The sequence below is a fragment of the Vigna unguiculata genome, chromosome 8 (genome assembly GCF_037176805.1).
Source record: "Vigna unguiculata cultivar grain cowpea cultivar isolate G323 ecotype 2 chromosome 8, ASM3717680v1, whole genome shotgun sequence".
In the NCBI taxonomy this organism is placed as follows: Eukaryota; Viridiplantae; Streptophyta; class Magnoliopsida; order Fabales; family Fabaceae; genus Vigna; species Vigna unguiculata.
In genome coordinates, this window is record NC_140799.1 from 6,680,243 (window position 1) to 6,693,074 (window position 12,832).

At 34.0% G+C, this 12,832-nt stretch overlaps 3 pseudogenes; all 3 read left to right on the top strand.

Moving 5' to 3' along the window:
* The first annotated feature begins 2,305 nt into the window (after nt 1–2,305).
* Nucleotides 2,306–3,475, top strand: LOC146884064 (zinc finger BED domain-containing protein RICESLEEPER 1-like; annotated as a pseudogene).
* Nucleotides 3,476–5,094: 1,619 nt separating this feature from the next.
* LOC146884065 (uncharacterized) lies at nt 5,095–6,657 on the top strand (annotated as a pseudogene).
* Nucleotide 6,658: 1 nt separating this feature from the next.
* On the top strand, nt 6,659–10,112 carry LOC146884066 (uncharacterized; annotated as a pseudogene).
* Nucleotides 10,113–12,832: the final 2,720 nt, after the last annotated feature.

Consider the following 12,832-nt stretch of genomic DNA (forward strand, 5'->3'; position numbering starts at 1 on the left):
TATATGCGGGACGGGCCAGAGTATACGGCCCGCATAAAATGTGAGGGGCCCGCGGTGTGCGGGCCTTATGCGGGGCGGGCCGGCTCGCATTGCCACCCCTAACGACGATGTTGTGTTGCCCATCCGAATGAGCTCCTCCTCCTTCGCAGTCAGGTGTGCTTCTATTGTAGCTTTGGCTTGTTTTTACAATTGTTGTTTGTTATTCTATCTGAGTTGCTTTTATTTTTTATTAAAAGAGAAGGTTGAGATTGTAGAAGAAAGCATATTCGGTGGCTATAGTAGTTTAAATAATTTCAATAGAATAAGCTAAAGAAGATTTATGGGAAGTCATATGTGGTTCAGTGGTATGTGAGATTAGGAAGATTTATGACAGTACCTTTGGTCCTAAATGATAGGACGCAATATTTCCTTCCACTTCCCTATTTTCCCTTTATAATTGTTAAAATTAATGTTCTGTTTCAAAAAAGTTTATTTAGTTGTTGTTAATTGAAAAGAGATCAAGGTTTTTTTAATTGTATAGCCTTGCTACTTTTATCACTATTTTCAGCGGAAGGTTTTGCTCACATCAGACTTTAATAATTTTTTGAATTTTCTCAGAAAATTGAGTAGCATTTATAATTTCAGTATTTCATCTTTTCGTGATATATCAAATATGATATTACGACATTTAATTTCATTTATAATTGGATGAAACTATCTTTATAGTTGCAGATGGTCACAATATTTGAATTAGTATAGAGGGAACTGTTAGGCTTACCAATATACATATGTTCAACTTTTGCTCACATCAATCACTTTAGCATATATCGTGCTAAAAACATTGTTTTTATGAATTGTGAGTAAGCCATCATGGCCAATTGTGTTTGATTTCGTTGCTTGTATGTTGACACTTTTGCTGGCAAGCTTCGAGATTTTTCTAAGTGTTTAAATTGTAGTAATTTTTCAAGAGGAGTATTTAGTATATCTTGTTCACTTGCCCAGTCCAATAAAGTATTTAGTATATATTTCAAGTTGAATAAAGTAGTGGTTTGATGATGCATAATAATTCCCCACCCACTGATAATTTGTAGAGTGCAAATTGTTGTTGAAGAGTTGTTGATACAAGAGGTGCATTCAAGAGTTGTTGATACTTGTCACAATGAGTTTTTTCTTTGTTAAATATTACTATATTAGTTCATACTTCATAGAATATTTATAAATTCTTTTAGACTTGAATGAATGATTAATGATATTATATCGTGTTATTATTACAGAACAAAATGAATTATGAAATCGTAGATGATCAATATGTTCATGATAATTTGAATGATTCTTTGCCACCAAGTGTAGAAGAGATTGAGAATAAGGATAAGAATTGTGATAGAGAAAGTAAGAGACCTAGGGTAGGTACTTCTAAAGTTGGAGATCATTTTACAAAAAAATGGTATAAAAGATGGTAAAGAAAAGGCAAAATGCAATGGGTGTGGTGCAGAATATGTTGTTGGTGGTACAAAAATAGGAACCTCAACAATGTTGTGTCATTTGTCAAAGTGTTTGGTCCTAAAGAAATTAAAGGATAATGGCATGGGGAAAATGATAATTGATCATGCTGGGAAATTAAGATCTAGGGAAATTTACCAAAAAGTTGTAGATGATCTTATTTCAATGGCTATTATTCAACATGGGTTTCCATATAATTTTGTTGAATATAGGTGGATTAAAGAATTACTTCTATATCTAAATCCAGAAGTAAGAGTTCCAAGTAGGACTATAGTTGTGTCTAACATTTCAAAGAAATTTCATGAACACAAAGAAAGGGTGAAACTTGCAATGCGTAAATCTCATAGCCGAATTTGTTTGACATCTGATTGTTGGACTTCTATAAATCAAGAAGGGTTTATTTGTTTGACTGCTCATTTTATTGATGCTAGTTGGAGGTTGAATAGTAAGATTATTGCCTTTTGTAAAATGGAACCTCCACATACTGGTCATGAAATTTTTTTGCCTTGTTGCTTGATTGGGGAATAGATTGGAAGATTTTTTCTATCACATTAGACAATGCTAGTGCCAATGAGGTGTTGCAAAAAATTTTGAGTGAGCAATTGAAATTGCAAAACAGTTTGATATGTAATGGTGATTACTTTCATGTAAGGTGCAGTGCACATGTGTTGAATATTATTGTGCAAGAGGGATTAAGGGTGGCTTCTGATGCTTTGCATAAGATTAGAGAGAGTATCAAGTATTGAGAGGATCAAAGGCAAGAAAAGTTGCATTTAAAGAATGTGTTATTCAAGTAAGGGGAATTGATACCAAAGTTGGTTTGAGAATGAATGTTGCTACTAGGTGGAATTCTACCTATCTTATGCTTGAGAGTGCAATTAGATATCGACGTGCCTTTGGATGTTTGGCTATCCATGACAAAAATTATTTTCATTGTCCATCAAATGATGAGTGGAAAAGGGTTGAAAAAATGTGAGTTCTTGAAGCCATTTTATGTAATGACTAATTTGATTTCAGGTTCTTCTTATCCAACTTCTAATCGTTACTTTATGCAAGTTTGAAAAATTGAGTGTTTGTTGCGGGAAAATGCAAAAAGTGATGATTCGACAATTAGAGATATGTCATTGAGTATGATGAACAAGTTTAGTAAGTATTGGGATCACTATTGTGACATTCTTGCTATTGCGGCTATTCTTGATCCATATTGTATGAAGTTTGAAGCAATTCGATTTTGTTATTCAAAGATTAATCCTTCTACTTATGAAGAAAATATTAGTATTTTAAAGCATAACATGTATAAGTTGTTTGAAGAATATTGTAAATTGAATTCAAATGAGTCAAATACTTCAAGTTCTCAAGTTTCCCCTCCAACACAACTTAATTCTTTTTCAAATGATGAGCTAGTGATGGATGCATTTGATGTAAGTTTTTAATTTTCAAATTTATTTATATTTTAATTCTTACTTATGAATCACATATTAATTTTCTTTTCAATATTGTCTTAGGAATATGTTGATTATTTGATCCAACATGTTAATGATACTGGAAGGTCTAAATTGGATCTTTATTTAGATGAAGGGAATCTTGATCCAAAGTTTTTTATTAAGTTGGATGTATTGAGCTATTGGAAGGATCGTCGAGATCGATATCCAAACTTGTCTAAGATGGCTTGTGATGTGCTTACCATTCCAATTACTATCATTGCTAGTGAGTCTGCCTTTAGTCTTGGTTCTCGTGTGCTAACCAAATATCGTTCTTCCATTCTTCCCGAGAATGTTGAGGCACTCATTTTAACTAAAAATTGATTGCATGGTTTTGAACTAACAGGTAAAATTATTATTATTATTGTGAGATTAATTCAATTATTTATTACTTAGTATTTCAATATTGTTAGTTAACATTATTTTTTATTGTAGATGGAGACAAAGAAGATGCATCAAAAAATGAAAATTTTGTGGATTTCTCCATTCAAGACTCTAATGTTATAGTTGGATAGTAACTTGGATTGTATTTGAATGTGACTTGTGTGTTGTATGTAGATTTTTGGATGTGCATCATCATGTAATGTTGTGCATTATTTTGTTAGATTAATGGTGTATTAAGGTTTATATAAGAGTGGATAATTTTGTTAAATTATTGGCAGGTTTGGATGACAATGTATAATTTTGTTAAGTTATTGGTGTATTCAAGTTTGGATGACAAATCTACAATTACGTGAATATTGCATTGGATTCAACTGAATTCACTTATAGATGCAATGATGGCGTTTGAATCATGAACTTTGATGGCATTCTTTTTGTAACCGTGGTTGTGTTTTAGTTTTTTTTTTTTTAATTTTGTAACTTAAAGTCACTCGATGTCTTACCTTTATTTACATTTTAATTATAATTAGAAATTAATTTTTTTTAGCATTGAAAAAAAATAATTTGTTTCCAAATAAGTGAGCTAACCCGTTTAACCCACCAACCCGTGGTGGGCTGGGTTGGCATTTTCTTGACTCACAAATGAATGAGTCAGGTTGAGTTGGCTCACTGAGTGGCCAACCCGTGGTGGGTCGGGCCAGGTGGCCCGTTTTGATAGCTCTACATATTAGACTTGGTTCATTCTGATGTGTGAGAATCATCGAAGTTATCCCTAGGTGGGAAATATTTTGCGTCGTTTATTAATGATTAGTTCAAGAAATTTTGGGTGTACCCCATTAAGAGGAAGTCAAATGTGTTTTCAATATTCATGGAATTTTAAGATGAGTAGAGCTTGAAACTCACTAAAAGAAAAAGTAGTATTACCTACAACCAAAATCCGTAGGAAACACAAAAAATTCGTAGGTAAGACATGTTTACCTACCGACTACCTACGGACAAAAGTAGATAAAAATGTCGTAGTTAACTTACCTACGGATCTATCCGTAGATAATTATCTACGGATATATCCGTAGGTAATTATCTACAGATCAGATCCATAGGTAATTACCTACTGATATTTCCGTAGATAATTACCTACTGATTTAATTCGTAGGTAATTACCTACTAATCTAATCCATAGATAATATATTTAATAATCTTAATTAAATTGATTTTTTTTCTACAATACCTACAAAATCATGGACACTTTGGAAGTAATTATAAAAGTTCAAAATAATTATCGTAATGACATATATAGAGAATTTATAATAAATAATGAATAGTTTCATTAAAGCAAATAATTATCATTACACCGCTCATATCTAAATTTAACAATGTGAGAAATCAAAATATTATACAATCCAACCATTTTAATAAAAAAAAAATCAACCATAAACATAATATCTAAGAACAATTGATCAATGAAAAAATCTAAATACTATACAATTCAACCATCTTAATAAAAAAAATCCAACCATCAACAATATATTTAAGAAAAATTGTTCTAATTTAGCGAGTCCAACTTCCTAGCATCAAAGTACATATAAATAATTTAGTCACTCTTAATCTTGGCAATGTCTTTCTTACCATCATTGAATTCTTGAAAAAAGAAATTACAAATGAATATAATATTATCTTTCCTTAATAAAATTATTCACATTAATATTAAATATTAAATATTATATATATATATATATATATATATATATAAGACATGCATGCTAGGAGAGGTTACCAATTGAAAGAGGCTTCGCGTATCTAGCGCTACCCTTATCAGCAATAGCCATAAGGAACCAACAACCTGTAGTAGGATTCTATCAGAAAACAAATGTTAACAAAATGAATTAAGGTCACCAAAACCAATTCATAGTTTGCCATGAATGAAACGGATCATAAGTCTAGTTTAAACAATATATCATGATGCATTGCTTACTAACTTTGAATGGCTTAATGGCGTGGAGGAATACTTGGCATCTATATCTACCATTTAAACATATTATTATTTTTAGCAGTTAAAAGCATGGTAGTTAGAATCGTTAGAATCGTACAATTCATATCGTGATACGGTTCAAATTTCGTGTCCCACGAAACGTATCAGTAGATGAATCGTTTTCTCACTTGAATCGTGACTTGAATCGGCTAAATCGTGTTGGAATCGTATGATTCCCGATTCAGTTTCGTTTCACCCGATTCTGCCCATGCTTACACTTCCCCAAAAATACACATCTCACGAAGCACCGTGAAGAAGAAAGCATCTTAAAAGCATCTGAAATAGGTTTGTTGAAGTGTTTTCTACTGAAGTGTTTTCTGCTCAAATGTTTTCTGCCCGCCTCTAAAATGGCTTTTTGATATATTACTTTTTGATGAAGTTTCTAGATTTTTAATTTTAATAATATTTAATTTACTGAAAAAGTATATGTACATCACATCAACCTTTTATTTCACTTTTTCTGAAATCTTCACACGTGATCTTTCTTTACCCTTTTACTTTTTATTTAAATTCCATCTTAGAGCAGAAAGCTCAAAAGATATTGACGTGATCTTTCTTTACGTTTCTTTTTAAAATAAAATATACTTTTCTTTTTCAAATAAAATAAAGTTTCATAGTTTATCAAAACAAAATTAATCTTTATGATCTGCAACGTTTCTTTTTCAAACAAAATATATGTTTCTTTTTATATTTTTTTATTCGGAATGTTAATTTATATTTTTTTAAGAAGAAATATTAGTTTGAATTTATTCTTATTTGTAGAATTAAAAAGAGTATGAATCAAACAAGGAGAAATAAATAGATATTACATGGAGTCATTGTGAGAGTATTCCTCCTCATAGACTTTTATTCAAGTGCAAATATTGTTCACATACTTGTTGGGGTGGTGTTGCAAGAATGAAACATCATCTTGCTGGAACAAAGGAGAATGTCATTGCTTGTACATTTGTTCTTGATGATGTTAGAGAAATGTTTTTGAAGTTGTTAGAAGATAAAGAAAAAAATAAAAGAAGCAAATTGGGTAGACTATTTTGAAGAAACAAATATTCAATGTAGTAAGAAGGAGAAACAAGGAGTTACAAAATAGAAAACCATAAATGAAATGTTTAAAGATAGAGAGTTGGTGATTCAAGATATTTGCAACTGCATATATGGGAATGATTTGCCATTTAATTTGGTAAGAAGTCCTTATTTACCCAAATGTTGAAATCTGTAGGGGAATATGGAAAGGGTTTAAAGCCTCAAACTTATCATGAAGTTAGAGTATCTTATCTGAAAAAAGCAGTTGACAGATGGTGCTTCAAATTTTGTGGCAACAGGAAAGATGTTAAAAGAAAAGAGAACTAAACTATTTTGGTCTCCTTGTGCTGCTCATTGCCTTGACTTAATTCTTGAAGACATTAGTGAACTTCCAGTATTTTACAATACGATTGCAAATGTCAAAAAAGTCACAACTTTCATTTATAGACACACATGGGTCCTAAATTTATATAGAAAATATTCTAAAGGAAAAGAATTAGCTCGACCTGCAGTCACAAGATTTGCAACTGCTTTCTAACCCTTCAGTGTATAGCACAACAAAAAAATGCTCTCCGAGGTATGTTTGTTTCAGAAGAATGGACAACTAGTAAACATGCTAGTAAGACTGAAGGTAAACAAGTAGTGTGCATTGTTTTATCTGATGATAGATTTTGGAAATCTATCCAATATTGCCTGAAATGTGTCACTCCACTTGTGAAAATACTAAGTGTAACATCCCTAAGGAATATTACTTTGAAAATATCACAAACAATTAAATAAATGAGACTAAATACGATAATATAAAAATTTTCCTCATTTATTTATGCAGATTCCCAAAACGCGGGAAATTTAAAGTTGTAATATCAAAACATTGCAACTGTTCTCAATTAAAAACATTACAACTCATAAAAGCCAAAACGGCTAATGTTCCAAAACATAAATACATCAAAAACTTTAAATCTTCAAAAAGCCCATATCATCCCGCTCTCTGGTCTCAAGCGTCTCCTGGCTCACCTGTCAAGTCATCTGCTCCCGGATAACGAATCATCCGATCATCGCCATGCACACACAGATAAGGTGAGCTATGCATATTAAACAAATTAAATATGATACCCATCCCAGTAAAGATTTACAGATACATGTTAATTACAAGTTATCCACCCTGATCTCAGATTCCTTCCTGAGTCCCATGCATGAAAATAGGTCCTGGGACTTTCACTGTGCTCCCACGAAACTATCCCTTTCGTGGTCCAACCCTACGAGCCAATCCTGCTCATAGTCCAACCCTACAGACTCCTCGCCTGTAGTAACACATCCAAGCTTACACAACTTGGACCCTAGCACGCACGCAATCACCATACTATGGACTCCTCGCCCGATAGTAGCCGACGGGAACATCACAGTTCCTTGCCCATCGTGCGCACAACGCATGCAATCACCATACTAAGGACTCCTCGCCCAATAGTAGCCGACGAGAACTCATCTAGTTCCATGCCCATCATGCGTTCCACCACTCAAGCACGTCCCAGACCTCTATTGGACTTAGTCCATCGACCCAAGCATAAAAGAAGCGAACTTAGTCCTTTGAGTTCACTAATCAAGCAAAAGGAGATAATTGTACAGCCACACAAACTGCCTAGTACCGCCTAGACACCGCTAGGCGGATACTGGCAGAAAACTGCCTGGCGGTCACACTCCTATCGCCAGGCGCTACGGCCTAGATTGGACCCGAAATTCTCCGTCACCGCCTGGCGGACACCACCCTGCCGCCAGGCGCCTAATGCTAACACTGGCCACTACCACTTGTCTTTCACTCTACCGCCAGGCGGTTCACCTCGCGCTGCCAGGCGCTATACCAGTAGCGCAATGCTACTGGTTTCTGGCACTTTTTACAGGTCTTAATAGACCCACATTTACATAATATTTCCATCACTCATTCATTCATAACTTTACAAGACCTAAAATAAAACCAGAATGTAATATGTACAATTAGATAAACCCGAATCGCAATCCTCTCATCTCGATATGTCTCGCATAATACAGTACAAGAACATGCCCTATGGTGTGACTAGTAGACTCATCACTCACCACAATACAAAGTACAGTTTGCAGTACTCTTCTCTAATTGCACTTACATCTAAGTCATACCACAATTAAATCCTTAGTCCTCCTATGTTAGTATGTTCACTTAACTCATGAAAAGAGATTTACTGACTTTTAACCCGAATCTTCCAGAAATTCCCCCCCCTGTGACTCTCCATAACACACTTTTCAGCAACATCGCCAAACGCTCTCCCCTCCGATGCGTCGCCTGGCGGTCACCCAAGTGCTGCCAGGCGGTTAATACCAGTTTCGCACACTGCCACATTTTCCAGCATTCACAGTGTTCACCACTAACCCAAATTCCTTTTGCATTAATTCTAACATGATCCACCTCCACACAACAATCAACATTCATATCCTAATCACATTAATGTCTATTTTCAATCAACAAAACTCACCATCGCGATCAACCATGTTTTCCAATTCTAATTCCTCATGAACCCTAAATTCCCAATTCCATTATACTTCATGTATTAATCCACCAATTATAAATTTTACAATCAACAATCCATCAAATTAGTTATATTCAAATCTCCAGATTCTCCCCGAACCTCGCACACCACAAAAATACCAAGAATCAGAAGAAACTGGGTAACCCAGTTCGTGTCGCCTAGCGGGCTACCCTTAGTCGCCAGGCGGTGCATATCAAAACCCAGAAAATAAGCGCTGGTGGCATGAGCAGCCTAGCAGTCCTTCAACCCCGCCAGGCGATTTCTGGAATTTTTCAAGAAAACGCAGAAAAGAACAGTGAATCATCAATTTGCACATTCCATTTAGTCCAGAAAAACACGAACGACATATACATATATATATATATATATATATATATACAAGCAAAACAACTCCCCTAACCTGGATTAAAGCTTTCCCCGATATTCTTCTACATCTTTCCTTGAACTCCAAATGATCTCCCTTGCCTTCTCTCAATTTAGCCCCCACTGATCCACCCACACTCTTAGTTCCTCACTCATGAAAACCCCCAACATGTTTTAATATACACAAAAATAATACAAATTTAATCACACACAAAAATAACATACATAGGACTCGAACCCAAGTCCTCTCACACAATCGAAGTACTCTCAACCACATGAGCTAGTACTTTTCCACGTTATACACTCCGCATTTATTACTTTAAAGGTTCTCCTTACCCACATTTATCCAATAATTACTATTAATTATTTAATTTTTCCCGGGTCTTACACTAAGGCTTATGGATGGAGACTCAAAAGCTGCAATGCCATATATTTATGAAGTTATGGATAGAGCTAAAGAGCAAATAACTGCAAATTTCAAGAATGAAGAATCTCGTTATAAAAAGGTGTGGAAAATAATTGATACTCGTTGGAATTTGCAGTTACATAGACCTCTTCATGTTGTTGCTTACTACCTTAATCCTAAGTAAGTAACTAATAACACTACACTTTCTTAGATTACAATTTCATAGATAGATTTTAACACCTACTTTTTATTTTTATATTAGATTTGATTATGACAAAAACTTCAATCTGGATGAAGAGATTTCATATGGTTTGTATGAGACCATAGAAAAAATTATCCCTGATAGAAGGATTAGATTTCAACTTGATCAACAACTTGATAGATTCAAGAAAGCCTAAGGATTATTTGTACGTAACGTTAAATTTTATGTACTGATTTTTATCCGTATGTAATAATCGATAGGTAAATCATGATTTTCTTGTAGTGTCTGGGAAAAGAATTAATGGAGGAAACTATGTAGATGAAGATCTTTTGGCATTCTTCAAGCAAGATGGTATTACAAGACAATTTTTTGTCCCGCATACATCTCAACAGAATGGTGTAGCAGAGCAGATGAACAAAATTCTTCTAGAAGGGATAAGAGCAATACTGAATAGTTGAGAGAATATGAATATCACACACCCTCACTGCCATGTGTTTCCATAAGAGACTTTGGAAGTTCAATTTGTGTTATGTACTTGTGCTAATAATTACTAGATTGTAACGTATGAATATGACAGTGTAAAAGTACTAGTGATGAGGGGTAGAACATGACAATGTTTTAAACCCTCATTTAGTATGTTGAATTGTTTTCTATTTTTGTATACTTTTTTTTTTATTTTAGTAGAAAACCTTTTTCCATGGCCTAGGTACTCGTTTAATGTTGTATAGTTCAAATTTTAAGATGTATTAATTAGAGAATCTTTTGCTTTTAAGAAGATCAAACTTTTGTATACTTGGATTGAATTCAATACTTAGAAGTTTAAATTAAAGAAGTTGATGGGTTCTTCTATCACCCGTAGTTTGTCAACAATGTTTCAGTTTGCATTCTTTTGTGACTTGTATATTATTTTACCTATTTTAGTTGTGATTAATTGGAGAAGTTGACGTATCATATTTAATAAGTCATTAATCCTTTAATTAGCTAACTAATAATAACAATGTAAATTAGTTTTATGTTTCCACTTTTAATTCTAAATGAATTGTATGACATTCTAACTACTTGAAATATTGTTAGTAAATTGGTATTGAAAAGTAGGTTCTAGAATGGGGAGCAGATTCCAAAACATATTTCCATTTTCAAAAGCACGGGAATTTGCATGGACCAAGCCGACACAAAGTGGACGCAAATACATAAAATATTAAATAATTCCTTATTTGCATTCTTTAAGCTGACGAATGACATTTCAAATATTTTATTATAATGCTAATGTGTGTGGGCTTGGATGACGCATTGCAAAATAATTATTATACTTTTCTTTAGATTTCGTGCCGGTCAACCCGACGAGAACTAAGCAGCAACCATTCGTCCCTATTTGGTCGACGAAAAGAGGCTTTGCATCCAACGTCTTGGTGTGGTCTACATCATGGTCGCTAAACCAACGCCATCATGTCATTGGCGTTTTTGACCGACACGATTTCACAACATTCTTGTTGTGTTAATAAACATAAACATAAACTAAATTTTTATTTTTATTTTTTGCACGTAATGAGTACCAGCAAGTACAAATACTATGATACCCGCATCTGATTCGTTTATAGATGGTATTAAAATACCAGCTACCCACGGGTAACAAATACTCGTGAATATCAACTACCTATCACAGATTTTACCTGCTGATACTCGCGGGCACAAGTATTTTGTCCATCCCTAGTTACAATAGGTTGAGTTCAGACCATTGTACTTATTACAATAGGTTTGTGAGAATGATTTATCATCTTGGTCTTGTATGTGGTTGACATGTTAGAAGTAGGCCCAAACAAAGCAAGAATCCAGGAATTGATGGCATAGTTGGCTTAGGAGTTTGATATGAAGGACTTGGGACTGACAAACACAATTTTAGGGATGCAAATTCACTAAGACAGGAAAGATAGGAAGATTTAGCTTTCCCAGAAAAATAACTTACTGAAAATCTTGTGGTGCTTAAACATGTAAGATTGCAAGCCAATTTCTACCCCACTTCCTATCAATTGTAAGGTATCGTCAAGTATGGGTTCTAGTAGTGAAACGAAGAGGATAGAGATGTCTCGAATGCTATATGCATCAGCAGTTGGTAGCCTTATGTATGTTATGATTTGTACAAGACTAGACATTGCACAAGTAGTAGGAGTGGTTGGTAAGTTCGTGGAAAATCCGGGTAGAGCATTGAAGTATTGTTTAGAGGATCCTTTAGATACATCAAATGAACCTCATATGTTGCATTATGTTTCGGAGGATTATAATTAGTTTTCAAGGGCTATGTCGATTCAAATTTTGTAGGTGATATTGATAAAAGAAGATCTACTACTGGCTATGTGTTTACATTTACAGGAGGGGCAGTAAGTTGGTTGGTTATCCAAGTTATAGGATGTTGTAACTCTGTCTACAATAGAAGTTGAGTACATGGCACTATTGAATCTTGCAAGGAAGTTATTTGGATTCAAAGGTTGATGGAGGAACTCATGCACAAGCAGTAAGAGCTTGTTGTATATTGTTACAATTAGAGGAGGGGAATGTGGATATGCATAAGGTTCACTATTTGAGAAGTAGTAGAGGAGGGGAATGTGGATATGCATAAGGTTCACATCAATGAAAACCTAGCAAATGTTATGAAAAAGTCGATTAACATTGACAAGTTTACGTGAATTCAGTCCTACTTCGGCCTATCAAAAAAATAAACAACATAATGGCAAAGAATAAAGTATGGTGTGAGGATTTGATAATTTTCATCAAAATCTTCAAGTGAAAAAATGTTAGAAAAGAAATACCACATCAATAGAAACTTACCTTGGGACTTTTCATGTTATAAAAGGAGTCTAATACTTATTTAGAAAAACATCCCAAAATCTTTTTCTGGGCTTACTGTCTTTAATAAAATTA